The following is a 15,251-nucleotide window of genomic DNA, read 5'->3' on the forward strand; positions in this document are numbered from 1 at the left end:
AAAAGCCTTGGAGTCCAACTGCAAGGATGGCCACTGACCCAGCCCGATGATCCCTAAGCATGTGCAACAGCAATCTGCACTACAGTTGTCCCAGGCTGTCTAGGACAAGCCGACCTGTGGGAATGAATGTCAAGGTCCACATAGGGTTACCAAATCTCATTAAAATATATATATACATGTGTGTGAATATGCACACTTAAATTTTAACTGAGTTATATATATATATGTATGTGTGTGTATTTGAAATATAAACAATAAATTATTTATAATATAACTGTGCACCAAATATTGTATGAGGCATATGTTTTAAAAAAAAAAAAAAAACATTGATCTAGACTTCAGTTGTAACCCAGTGTCCTGCATTCTGCTGGAAGACTCTAAACCCCAGCACTCTGGTATGGCCTTAGCAGTGCAGGTGGTATGGAGTTATGGAGTTGAAGTTCTCTTTATACATCACTGGGGACATAGGTGTCCTGGAAAGACTGGAGAACAAAGTCCTTTTACTTAGGGCTCTCCTGTCTCCCTTGAGGTCAAAGGACAACTTGCTGAAGTCTCCTGATGAAATCCAACTCAGGTCACCAAACTTGGTGGCAAGCACTTTTTACACACTGAGCCATCATGCCAGCTCTTCCCCAATGGCTTCTTGTGCCCCAAGTCACCTTCTGACCCTTCTATCTGCCCCTTTCCTCAGACACCACTATCTTCCCACTGCCCCTGAGGCCATCAGGTTCAGCAGGCTCTTTTCCACTGACCCCAAATCTATGGTTCAACCAAAACCCAGACGAGGTCTCCTACATCCCGATGTATCAGATACAAAACAGTCACATCTGCAAACCAGCACAGATGCCTTGGATGCTGTGGAAGCCTCTAAGGCACATCACAGAGCCTGACCCAGTGGAGCTGAGAGCTTGTGTTGGATGGGCCTGGCTCTAAAGCCAGGACAGGCAGCCAGAAGGACTCTCTTCTGCCTCCATTCTCCTCCCTGGGGATCTGGAGGAATATTCCATGTTCTCCAGGAAACTGGAGGCAAGTGTTTGTTGTGTTTCTTCCTTGAATGAACAGCTACAGCAGAGGAAGGCCCGAGTAAGAATCAATCCAGCTCAAGCCTGAGGACCTGAATGGATTGAGGGAGATGAGAAATGATTGCTGGAGTGATGGGTACAGTAGTGATACAAAGGCAAGGAGGCATCTAGAAACTACCAACTGTCCCACTGGAGGAAGTGGTCCAAGGGCACATTCTGGGGTGGTCCCGAAGCTTCTAAACTGACCTGTAGCATGCCATTTGCAAAATTGAGGAAAGGAGCCTATGGAAGACCTAGAGGTTGGGTCATGTGATGCAGCTCACCCAGTATCTTCTACTGAGGGCCATCTCTATGAGGACATGCCTGAAAGAGGCAAGAACAGGAGTCTACCTTGATCCCCATGCTAGCACACAGCAGCTGTGCTTCACTTATTCCAAAACATAAATTCTGGTACCTTGGGTCCCAAGAAATTCTTCTCATTATCAGTAAGATATGAGCAGTCCTCTGACTATCCACTGGGACTGTGGTTTACAGTGAACATCCATACCAGGCCCCTTCAGCATGACAGTCCCCAATTATAGGAACAGAAAACTACTCTACACCCTGACAGAAAAGCCTGGCAGTGAAGCACATGGGCTCAGACATAAGTCCCCACTGTGTCCTGGACACGTGTGTAATATGGACCATGTACTGAACCTCCTTATAGCTCAGGTTACTCACACACTAAAGGTTCATGAAGGCTTTGAGATGAAATTACTAAATGACATCCTCAGAGTGAGTTGATCAACAAATGGCCATTCTGTGCCCTGGTCTCCCCAAGAAAACAACACAAGATATATGTGAAAATGGAGAGTACCCAGAGGTAAACAAAGAGAAAAGGGATAGAGAGAGCTTCTTTGACTAAGTAGCCAGGGACAGCTTAATGAGAGGGGCTGAGCAGACACCTGGAGGGCAAGCATTCCAAACAGGAGAACAGAAATGCACCAGCGTTTGAGATATTTACGGATCCGCAAGGAGACCATTGACACACCCAGAAAGAGGAAGCCTAACTTGAAGAATTGTCTCCATCACTAGGTTATGGGCATGTCTGTGAAGCATTTCCCTAATACTAATTCATATAGGAGGATCCAGCCCATTGGAGGCAGCCTAGACAGACATGCATAAGATGAGTAGTCAAATGAGCTTGAGAGCAGCCAGGAAGCAGTATTCCTACAGGGTTTGGGCTTCAAACTTCTGTCTTCATTTCCTGCCTTGGCTTCCCTCAGTGGTAGACTGTAAAGTGCAAGATGAAACAAACCTGTTCCTCCCCCAGGCTGCTTTTGGTTGGTGTTTTATTACTGAAAGACAATCTAGGACAAAAAAGCATAAAACTTCATAACCATCGAAAGGACTTTGACTGGGCATCAAGTGACATAGGGGGACATTGAAGGACTTGAGGGAAAGGAGATGTGAATTAGATTTTTGCAAGATCATTTTGGCTACTGCCTGGCAATGACTTTAGGGAATGGAGGACAAATGCTGGGGAGCCAGTCAGGAAGCTACTAGGACAGCTCAATGTCTGAAACACAGCAGAAGAGTGGACATGGCAAACTGAGTCATAACTTGGGCATGTGTTGTAAGCAGAGCAATATTTCTGTAGAGTGAGCAAATGAGGGGCTGAGAGGACCACCAGAGGTGTCCATCTAGACAACTGAAAAATGGCATTGCCACTAAGACTGGGAATATGCCCAGAGAATCTGGTTCTATGGAAATGTCAGAAGATGTGTTTTAGACAGGTTGACTTTAAAATGCTTTCTTGGTATCAGAGTAGAGACATGAGATGGGCAGATAGGAGACAAGCTTAGAGCTCAGGAGAGAGAGTTCCAGGCTGGAAGAAGGTTTAGAGTGACCAGCATGCTATAAATGCTAAATATAGAGAGTAAAAGCATAAGACCAAATGAGACACTGAGCGAGACCACGTGGCTCACTACCACATGCAATTCTGGGAACTAGAAACAGCTAGGGAGAGAGACTGAGGAGGAGTTGCCAGCCCTGCAGTCACAGCTACATCTGTGGCTCTGATTTGTTAATGATTCTAATCTTTGTTAGAGTCTACATCCATGCCACCCAGGAGTGAAGAATGCTGTCTGAGCCTACAGAAGGTGATGAGTCTGAAAATTAGATAGACATTCTCCCAAATTCATTTTGCTTCAAACCAGAACAGAACAAATGAAACATATAACCAGTTACATGCATAGAGATCAAAGATTGGGAGGAGTTGGGAGAAGGACGGGCAGGGAAAGGTAGACATTTCCAATGCAAAAAGGACAAAGAGGAGGGGAAGGGGACAAGACACAGTGCAGCCACCCTCTCATCCAGCTGAATGACAGAAGACAATGAAGAGACCAAAATGTGTTTAACTGCTGTCTTGATTTTAAAGGTTCAATTATACTCATATAATTAGGATGCCTTCTTTGATTGAAGGATGAAAAGCCATGCTTGATTAGGACAGAAAATAATTAAAGAGGGCCACTCAGGAGCCACATTTTATAGCCAGTTGGCCCCTTTGTTTCTCATCCCGAGCCACATAGGAAACACTATCTCACAATGGTATGAGGTACTGTGTTTAGACCTACAGAGGTTGGAAGGCACCCCCAAGGACTGTGGTGTGTTGAATGTGGAAACGGCCAAAGACTCTTTCAACACCTGACAAGAGGTGAGTCAAAAGCCTGCCAAACAGATGACAAGGTGACAAGATTTCTAATGTGTCCTTGAGTGAAAGAAGAAATTACCAAGACCAACTGAAGGACTTCATATTCCAAGGAAAGAGATGGGAGATGTTCAAACAGGTGGATCTTAGAGTTGGTTGTTGTTGTAAAGCAATCCACATGCTGTGAAGATCAAATTTCTATAATAAAAAAAATACCACTCACCTTTCATTGAACATTTACAAACATCAATTAAACTCACTGCATAAACTGTCTTATTTAATTCCACCAACAACCTTGGGAAGTAAGCATGTTTGTTTGTTTTTTTAATACATGTTTTACAAATGTGTTTAGACCAACCAAGGGGTCATTCACAAAGCTATTAAGCATCTACAATGGGTCTTGAGCCTCAGCTGGGCAGCTCTAGCGTCCCAATCACAGTCCTGTATCACTAACTTCCTTCCTGAAGTTTCAAAGCTATCAATCTCAACTTCTTCCCATCCCTTCCCCACAGTTTTCTTTCTGGCCCCTCTGGCTGGCTTCCAGCCAGCCTTCATATCCATTGAGCTCATGGACAAGCATACTGGTAACTACTCTCTAGCTGCTCAAGGAATACCTTCTGAATTAAATGACCAGGACCAACCTTGACTTGAGTTCTCTGATTGGGAGAATAAAGAAGCTCTATCCTACAAGAAAAGGAAAGGTGGTGAATTGAAGAGTTTACTGAGTATAGAGATATCCTGAGATAGTCATGTTTCCCGTGACTCTGAGAGCCTTCCAAATCAACCAATGAGTATCTCTTAGGCCATCAGTGACCTCCTTTCCTCATTCAATATCAGGCAACTGATTCATATGACAATCCTCATTCTGTCATCACTACTGTTTCAACACAGTGTCAAAGCAACTAACTGGTCCACTAAATACCTTAGGGTGGAAGACATTTTGTGTTACATTTTCCCTTTATAACTCTTGTCTGTTGACAATCAGCAGAGCCCCAGCAGGGCTGCTTTGTCTTCAGCCTTCTCACCCACAAAATACAAGCTCACACATAGCCTAGGCATGCCCTGCAGTCAAGTTGTTTTTCTAGAGAGAGAGAGAGAGGAAGAGAGAGAGAGAGCGAGAGAGAGAGAGAGAGAGAGAGAGAGAGAGAGAGAGAGGGAAAGAGAGAGAGAATGAATATTCTGGTAATATCTGATCCAGGGGGGTTTACAATATCAACACAAGAAAAATCAAACAGATTCTAGCTACAAGAGTTATCATTTCAAAGCCCTCAATCTAGACCTATCAGTAGACATGAGACTTAAACTACTGCCATGGCCAATGGATAACATGGGGATGAGTTATAGACATATAGCAAAATATTATGATTTCAGGAGCATTGTAATAACTTATTGAAGGCATGTAATGAATGATTACTATTTGAGCAGCATCCTAAACTCCTGGAATCTACTATCATGCCCTCAAATTCCAGAGTGATCCACAAACGTTCCAAATCAAATTATTTAACTATACATATTTCTGTTAAAGGCCTTCGAGCCCAAAGTCTGTGTCATGCTGGGTAAAGTAATATTTAAGGAAATAACTTTTAGAAATCATCAAAAATTTTTCAGTGGCACTCCATCTTTTCATGTGTATGTGAGAATCAGCTCCTTCCCACAACCCTAGGGTGACCAGTGGTCAATGCTCTAATGTCCAGGATCTCAGCACCAAGGACAGAGCCCACGCGGTCAAAGTGAGATGTCCAGTGTCTCAGCTTTCATTACCAAGACAGTTTGGATGAATTCAGAAGTGAAACCACAGAATTTTAGTGCTAGAGACCATTAAAAAACTCAACATTTTTTGTTTTATAGATGAAGATCTATGTCATTAAAAGAAAATAAAATGGCCTGCTGAACATCCCAGAGCCCAGACCCTGGAATTCAAGCCCTCTAAACCCCAGCTCCTTGCTCAGTGACTACACCACACTGGGGGCCAGAGTCCCATAAATACCCTAACCCTGCCTCTCTGTTTAAAAACTTACCCTCAGCTTTCAGGACTCAGACATTAGTGCCAAGGTTGAACGTTTCAGGAGGAAGGGAAAAGTAGGGAATACAAAGGAAAGCCATTTCCATGTCTCCCCAGTTAGAAGAGCTTTTCTTATTGCCTTCTGGGAGTAGGACCAGTTGGAAAGTGGTGCAGGTAATGAAGCACAAGTAAGTAGATGGCTCTTGCCAAGAGCACAGCTTGGAAGAATGGATGGCAGAAGGGAAGCCCCAGATAGCCAAACCCAGGTCTGAGAATCTGGAGAGACCATACCCCGGCCCCAAACCTCAACTAGGCCATAGCACTTACTGAAACCCCCAACAGATGCACACACAGCAGGTTATTGATGGTAAACCCAGGCATGGCTCCTGCCCTCAGAGGGAATGTGGCCAGCCTGCTTGAGTCATCAGTCACACCACAGTGAGAACAAATTGGTGGCTCTTCCATAGGGGAATCTCCTATGCAGAACATTAAGGAACCATTTGACTTTAGGCAACTTTATATGAACTCTCTAGGCCACTCTACCCCAGCTGTAAAACAAAAAGGCTTAAGTAGGAAAACATCCCAAGGCTGGCAAACTGACTTGCAGGGATTGGGGAGCTCCTGTAGGTAGCAGGTCACAGAATCACAAAGTCAAGGCCAGTGTCTTTCCTGCAACCATGCAAAGACACCCTTTAGTCTCGCTTAAGATGTATGTACATTCCAAAAAAAAAAAAAAATGTCAGGTGTGGTAGCACACGCCTTTAATCCCAGCACTCGGGAGGCAGAGGCAGGAGGATTTCTGAGTTCGAGGCCAGCCTAGTCTACAAAGTGAGTTCCAAGACAGCCAGGGCTATACAGAGAAACCCTGTCTCGAAAAAACAACAACAAAAAAGATGTGTGTACATCTGGGCAGATAACAGCAGCAGTCATAAGAACACAGGACTGGTTGTATCCACACATAGCCTACACAAGGCCAGCTGGCTGGATACCCAGAGGAGCTTTCATTCTGATGAGCTGGCTATCAGCTGGATAAATTCTATTGGCATCCTCAATCACATTTGGTCAATTTGTGTATATGGGTGTACACTGACCTTGCATGAACATCAGTGAAGAGGATCTGAATATCAATTAACTCAAAAGAGCTGAAACTGTCCAATAGGTCACAAACTTAGCCAATCTGAACATAACATCTCCATCAGAACTACATGATAGAAACCCTAAAGACTCATCCAAGGTAAGTTAGTTAAAATATTTCATTATGTTACTGGGATCATATGGCCATTTGCATCATTAAGATTCTCTCAACCTTCCTATGAGTTCCATCCAAATGCACTTTAACTTGATTCTCTTCACCAGCACTGCACACTAACTTTTCATTATATATATATCTTTGAGAATCTGTACATGTATATAATATGTTTGATCAAATCAAATCCACCCCTAGTGCCTTCAACTTCCCCAAAGTTCCCATCAACCACATCTCCCTCCCAACTTCACAGATTCTTGTTTTAACAACTGAATCTGGTTGGTGTCTCCAATATGGGCACAAGTCTTGGGCCATCCACTGGAACGTAGAAAACCTACCCATAGAAGCGTTCCTGGAGAGAACTAACCCTCCTTTAGCCATCAACTGCCAGTATCTTCTCAGCTAAGAGTGGGACTTTGTGATCTTCTCTCCCATCTGTGCCACAGTTTTGATTGCCTTGACCCTACACAGTCTCACAGAGGGGACTCTCTGAATTCATGTGTGCAGCAGATCTGTTATGTCCAAACAACACAGCTTTGCAGGAATCCTTTGCAACCTCTGGCTTTATAATCTTTCTTGATAACCCTTGATCTTTGGGAGAAATATTAGGGGTAGAAGGGGTGCCTGTGGGTTTGAGTGTGGGTGTGTGCTCATGTGCACTTGCGTCATTTATTCATTCACTTATTCATACATAGACATTGAGTCTTTCTCATCTTGTTGGCTTTCTCTTGTTCTTTGTGTCTTTCATCATAGCCAGGTATCTTGACTGTTATTTTCTTACTGTCAATTATGGTAAGATCACAACCCACTCCACAAACTCAGTGAGCTTTGAGTCAGTCATTTCTAAGGCCCTGTGCATCTACGGGTTAGTTAGTGTTATCCAGGCCTGTTCCAGCCAGTGAGGGTCTGCTGAAAGTCAGTTGACCAAAACTCTATGGCAGGTCAAGGATTATGGTCTCCATTCTTGCAATGTCTAGCCAAGAATTATGAAGCAAAGGAAGTAAGAGTCTAGATTCAGAAACAGATGGTTGTCATTGAAGAATTTTGAGAAGGGGAATGACAGATCAAATTTGCATAGTGCAACAGTCGCTCAGGATGGTATGTGTATAAAGCCTGGGTGAAAAATCTCTGGTCTCAAAAAGACTGTGAGTTAGTAATCTTTCCTATCAAACAAAATAATGTTGCCTACTGTCCTCTCCCCATCCCCTGCCTACATATACTCAATTTAGTAAGAAATAGGTCAGTGTCCCCACTCTGATCACCCAGCAAATGAAAGGAAAATAGTGCAAATACATCTGGGTTCTTCAACCTGTTCACAAAAACCTAATAGAGACAGTTGAGAACAGGTAAGCCTTAATCCTGTGTTCAATGAAAACCACCTAGTCCATGGGAAATACCAAATCAAGGAGTAGGCATGGGAGAGTACACAGCTGTCATCGTTTGCTCGTGGGATGAGAGAAGCAGACCTCTCTAACCCCAACCCAGCCAAGGCGGCTTTATTTACAGTAAGGATGTAAAGATATGACTCAACTGACTCCAAACACCACAGTTATTTTCTTCTGTTTGTTGCCATGTTTTTTCATCATCAGTGTGCCTCTCCTTTTAAAAAGGAAAAAAATTAAAAAATAAAAATAAAACACCCAAATGACTTGTGTGCTGTAGCTCTGCTGGCAAGGTGAGACCCACTCACCAGAGAGGAAACCAGCCAACTCTTGCCAAGCCCCAAAGAGGATGCCTTCAGATTCAGAGGAGACCTCTTTCTCACTAAACCTCTGTAATGGGAGTTTCTGGCCTTTGCCAACTACCTTGTGTGCTCCCTCCATCCTATTGGCCAGCCCTGGTCTCCCTGCCACCCTCCTCTTCATGCAACCTTTTCAGGTGCCTCCCTCCCTCGTGCCAGGAGCAGAGGAAGCAAGGATGACTAAGCCTTGGCTGTGGGCCTGGAGCTGCTCACACTGAGAGACCTATTAGGACCAGCCTGCTCTGGCAGTAGGAATCTGGCCACTGTTGAATGTTCACGCGCTTTTGGCAGATGGAGATGAAGAGGCCTGGGCCAGAAGGAGTGCCTACAAGACAGGCTGAGAATGGAGTTCAGCTTGTATATCGCTGCCACCACCCCTCTTAAGAGAATCCAGAGAGGGAAAACAAGTGCCCTGGCCCTCCCTGAGGTCAGAGACCCACTATTTTCCAGTGTCTAAAACACTTCTGCTTTCCCCCCTTGGGTTCCACAGATCTGACTTCCAGCCTTGCTCACCACTTTGAGAATCTGAATTTGTAGAGCTGTGTATGCAGAACTTAACGAGTACTCTATGTGAGTAGCCCCCTCCAGCATGTTAGTGGCAATACACTCCTGTGGTCACACTTCACCATGCTAGATCTTTCCCAGAACTGGATCCCCAGCTCCCTACCCTCTTATTCCCCAAAGGTTGCACTGAGGTAAGGAGCTTCTTCTAAGGGTCAGATAAGGCCATAAGTTAGGCCTGCTGAGAGACCTAGCCCCCATCTGCCTTCATCAGACCAGATTCTAGTGGTTCTCAACCTACCTCATGCTGTGACCCCAACCATAAAATCATTTCATTACGACTTTATAACTTCCATTTTGCTCCTGTTATCAATCATAATGTAAATAGATGATATGCAGGATATCTGATAACGCTACCCTTGTGAAAGAATTGCTCAACCTTCAAAGGGGTCACGACCCACAAAAACTGAGCTATCCAAACCTGATCCACAGTGGGGTTTTTTTTTCCAATTCAGCTTAATTAAAGTCAGTATTACCTGAAACTCAAAACTAATGTTTGTCTACCAGAACTCCCCGGTGGCCCTCTCCACCAGACTGACTCCCTCCCTACAGCCCTTGGAACCATCCTAAACAGGAAAGAGGTACCATTATCCTCCAGGCCAGGAGCCGGGCCTGTGCTGTGAGACTAAGATGCCACTCTGTTAAGTCTCGGGGCATCAATATTTCATGTCACCGGAGCTGTCTTTGTTTTTATGCAGATCGCTCAGGCTGCCAGATGGGCAAAGGCTGGCAGCATCATCCATCACCAGGCTGCTCCCTCTTCGGCAACCTTGCTGGCTGCCAGAGCCCCACAGGCTGGCCTCAGCTGTGGCCCGTCCTCGCACTTGGTCTGCACGGTGGGACAGCTCTATCCTGAACACTGTGGGGAACAAAGATGAAGGCAGAGGCCAAGCTCTTGCTGCGGGGGACTTGCAGATGGAAGGACCTCATGACAAGATAAGAGACAGCTGGTCACTTTGGTACCATGTCTCATAGGTTTTATTTTAAGCCACAAAAAATAAAACCTGTAGGAAAGTCTGAACCGGGGTATTATCCCCAATTTGCAGATGGAAAGCTGAGGCACAGGAAGACTAATGGGACTGCCTAGGCTACATTGAATGCTGAATAACAGAGCTGGTGCAAAATGACCTCCAGCATCCCAAGGTCTTACGTCTAAACCAATACCACTGAGTCATGAGCTCAGTCTAATGGAGCATGGCTAAACAAGGTGGGGTTAGGCAGCCTGCTGTAACCTGCATGGTCCTTTGATTCTGGGGTCATTTATCCATATAGCTGGGTCATCTTACACAGCTAGCAACCTCTTCCAGACACTTCTTGCCTTTCCTTGTCCCCAGAGTCTGAACCTACAACTGGGGACCTTGCAGTGACTGGGTCCTCTTGGCTCTATCTTGCTCCTCTAAGGCTCTATCTTGCTCCTTGCTTAGATAAAATAGGAGTGATATCCCAGTGCTGATACCAGAGATATTCTCCAGTGTATGTCCTGTACTGATGAATGTACACCAGCATCTTTGGGGACCTGGATGGTGGAGCATAGCTACTTGTGCCCATGTTCCCCCCAATACTAAATTCTTTTTTTTTCCTCTACTCTTTTTTTTAATTGGATAATTTTTTTTATTTACATTTCAAATGTTGTCCTCTTTCCAGTCCTCCCCCTTGAAAACCTCCATTCCCATCCCCATTCCCTCTGCCTCTATGAGGGTGCTCCCCCACCCACCAACAAACTCCTGTCTTCCCACCCTGGTATTCCCCTACACTGGGGCATCGAACACCCTCAGGCCCAAGGGCCTCTCCTCCCACTGATGTCAACAAGGTCATCCTCTGCCATATATACAGCTGAAGCCATGGGTCCCTCTATGTGTACTCTTTGGTTGATGTTCCAGTCCTCGGGAGTTTAGGGGTATCTGGCCAGTTGACATTGTTGTTCCAATACTAAATTCTTAGCTAAAATAACAGCTTTAAGGTTCCTCAACATGACATCCTTCCCATAATTTATGACAGCCAATCCAACATTTTACCCCACCAGTCCACTCAAGTGTGTCCCTCTGGCCCAGTTTCCCTGACTATGCAAGGACCACATCCCAGTCACAACGCTCTGCATTGTTCAGCCCATTTCACATTTTTGGATCAGATGGCAGTATTGGTGATATGAGTGGTACACAGTGTATTCAGGGACTCAGTCTCCACATCCTGAGGCAGAGCTTGCGAAAACTGGTCAATTTCCCCCAGAGACTGTCACTAAGCAGGAGACAGCTAAGCCAAAGGCTTCTGGGAAATAGACTTGCCATATAGAAATTAAGAGTACTGGCCCAGCTCATTGAGTTACCTTGGCAAGTCACAGCCCACTGTGTCTGTACAAATCAGGAATTGTATTGATGACTTATAAGGCCCTTCATAGCCTGAATCAATAGCCATGGCCACTTTTTCTCAACACCTCAACTTCTCATCACCCCTTCTTTTGGCATATGGTGGGTATACCAAAAGCTGTAGTCAAGATGACAGTGGTCTACTGACCTTGGCCCAGGCCTGATGGGTTACACAAAGGACAACACCCAACCATGAGATTGTAAAGCAGCTTCCACACTGAGAAAGGACTGAAGTAGGCCATCCTGACACCTTTCAAGTCCAGAATTCTGGGTCTCAGATTCTGTGATTCATGCCAGATGCAGAAGCAGAGCCCATGGATAACAACCCATGACCTCATTTGTTCTTCTCCACGTCAAGCCACAAAAAAGACCTAGCAAGACAGCAAACTCCCCTTCAGTGTTAGAAGAGTGAGTCTCAGAATGGCTAAGAAGAGCACCAAGACCACACCATTAGAGTTCTAATCTGTGCCTTATCTGAATACAGGACTCTCCAGTCTGTGATACTGTGTTACATAGAAAGGCTGAACACTTCCAAGCTTGGATCGCTTCAGAGAAGCCAGGTGCAAGTGCATCCCTCCTTCCATTACACAACCCCAGAACATGCCTTTCCATATTCCCTCCTCTACTCTACACACAAGTTCTTTCTCTGCTTTGAGAGGTCCCACTTATTCTTGGATTCAACATCAGCTGCTCCTGGGAGATGACATCTCCCCATCTCTCCTTTGTTTATGCACCCTCCTCTGTGATTCACTAGGAATTATTCATATTATTTTCACCGTCATGGTTCTATCTAGTGCAAGCTTTCCAGGTTGCTCAGAGCAAAAGGCATGCAATGTTCATCTAGTCCCTCCAGCATCCTGTGAGGTGCTGTCTCTCTATTTCCATGTAGGCAGGAACCTATGTCTTTTTTCCTTTTTGCTTCCCTCTGTTCCCTCCATGCTAGCCAACACTGAGCATAATGTCAAGGAAGGTATACAGTAAGGTCTTAGCTCTCATTTGTCTATGCTGGTCCAGAACAATAGAAATAGAAATCCAATACTGACATCCAGATCTGGTGGTAGTTTGTTCATTGTTTAAAAAAAATAAAAATAAACCAGAACGCTTCTTGTTGACTTCTACCTTTGACCTCACTGCCCCCTCTTCTCGGGCTTCCTTTCCCTTTCTCAGCCAAGTTTAATCCCAGAACATAACAGTTGGGGTGGTGGGGACTTCTCACAGCCCTGCTCATCCTTTCACCCCAGAAACTGGAGAACAGGAGTTCAGATCAGAAGGCCAAGCCTAGATGGAAGTCTGAGAGGCCCCAGGATCTGATAAGGGAGTTCATTTTACATGGCTCAGTGTCCAATTGGTCAGATGGAGGCACTGGGCCTCTGGCCCTGCTCCAGGGCTGAGGGTGGTAAACGATCCAGAGGTCAGAGTGGAGAGCAAGGAGATCAGGTTCTCAGGCAAGGACAAAATGGCACCATGGCACTTGCCTGCTTGCTGCAGAGAAGAGAACAGAAGACCTCTCACCCAGGCAGCACCGGAAATAGCCATGATGTTGCCTGTAGGAAGACTGTGCTCTGAGAAGCTGGTAGGACTCCAAGGAACAGGGAACCAGGAGGCTAAGCAGGCAGGACTCGGGATTCTACCCTTCATTCATCTGCTTTAAATATTGGACTCTGTGGAAAGATTGCTCTAAATAAAAGATGAGGAGGAAGAGGATGACACGGATAAGGGCCCACCCTTCCTGGGTGTAAATGCCCTGTCTCTTGGATCTCAACTCCTTCCTCCATGGTCATCCAGCCTCAGGCTCAGTCAGATTGGGTAGTTGCCAGCATGCATTCCAGTTGGTGACCAGACCATACCATCAGTCTTGAATGAGTGGTAACCTGTGTAGGTACTACCCAACTGTCTTAGTTTTCTATTGCTGTGACAAAACACCATGACCAAGGCAACTCATAAAAGAAAGCATTTAACCATACTAATTGTTTCAGAGTGTTAAAGTCTATGATGGCAGAGAAGACAGGTGGCTACAGGAACAGCTGAGAGCATACACCTTGACCTCAAGGAGGAGAGAGCGAACACTTGAGGTGGTGGGAATCTTTTATAACCTCAAAGTCCCCTCAAGTGTCACACCTTCTCCAAAAAAGCCACACCTCCCAATCCTTCCCAAGTAGTTTCTCCATCTGAAGGACAAGTCTATGGGGGGGCATTCTTATTCAAAGCACCACACCAACTTATTCAAAGCCTATACACCCTTCCTTCCTATGCTCCACACTTGTGTCACAAGGGAATTCCTCTCTGGTCTTTAACTGCTTCACCCTCAAAGGGTCTCTTCTCCATGGAATGCCTTCTTCCCTGCACCCTTTTCTCAGTCTCCACCATCTTTGTTTTGATTCAGATGCCCCCTTGCAAAGATGCTCTCACTCAAGCAGAGTCAGTTCCTCCACCCCACAGCCACTAGCTGCCCTGCTTACAACTCCTTCAGCCCATGAGCATAGAGCTGGTGTCTTCAAGCCCGGATTCCCAATTCAGCTCTGATATCTCAAAACCTTGAGCAACTTTACTTCTCTAGTGACACAGTTTCCCCATTTGTATAACTGGAACAATACCAGAAATCACTTGGGTCGCTGTGGGATTGAATGAACTAACACAGGCAGGGCACCTGGCCCTGTACCTGATCTGTCATAAGTGCTTGAGAAATATTAACTGCTGTGTGTAGTGTTCAGTGAATGCTATGACCAGCTCCAGGCTATCTCCTGGGTATTTTCTCTGTGAATATGTTTGCACATGAAATTCAAACATATTCATGTTTCACTTTTCTCAATTGATTCTTCTAAGAATAGAAATGTAAAGAACAAATAAGATATGAGAAAGGTGAGGCTTTCTCCACCCATAGAAAGTCTACTCCTCATGGGGCCTCTATTCTCTCCTATTATTCAGCTGTGATTCTAACAGTTCTTGACCAAGGTGAGCAGCATCCTTTGAGATCATCGATGACATGATGCATATCTCCCAGTAGAAAACTGACCGGTTCTGTTGGAGTCTGTTGGAGCACCCTCTGGACCATAAGCACCTTGAAAGGAGCTCGTGTTTGGGCTCTTTGTCACTCAAGCATCCAGCAGAGTTTCTGCATCCAATAATGAACGTGATGGTTTATCTTAGTTATCAACTTGACTGGACCAAGAAGCACACTTCTAAGTATGTCTGCGAGGATGCTGCCACAAACACTGGGCATGTAGGTCAGAGAACACAGATGCAAGCTGCCACTCTGAAAGTGAGTGGCACTGTCTTGTAGGCTGGAGGCAGAAAGCAGAGCTCACAAGCAAAAAAAATGCCCACCTGATCCTTCTTGAGTGGGTGTGTCAGTTGTGATGTCACTTGTAGCCATCAGTCTCCGAATGCTTCAGCTTTTGTAGACAGACTTGTACCAGTGATGCTCCCGAGGGGTCCAAGCCATAAATCTGGGACTGAGGCTGTAGCATATCTCCTGCTATATGGCTTCTAGATTCTTGGAACAGCTACTGCTTTCCCCAGTTCTCCAGTCTATAGGCAACCATGGTGGGACCATTCAACCTCTGATTGTACAAGTCAATCTGGTGAAGTCTCTCTTAAAGTTAATAAAGCCCCTCCTTTTATATTTAC

Source organism: Mus musculus, chromosome 3 (assembly GCF_000001635.26).
Source record: "Mus musculus strain C57BL/6J chromosome 3, GRCm38.p6 C57BL/6J".
Lineage (NCBI taxonomy): Eukaryota > Metazoa > Chordata > Mammalia > Rodentia > Muridae > Mus > Mus musculus.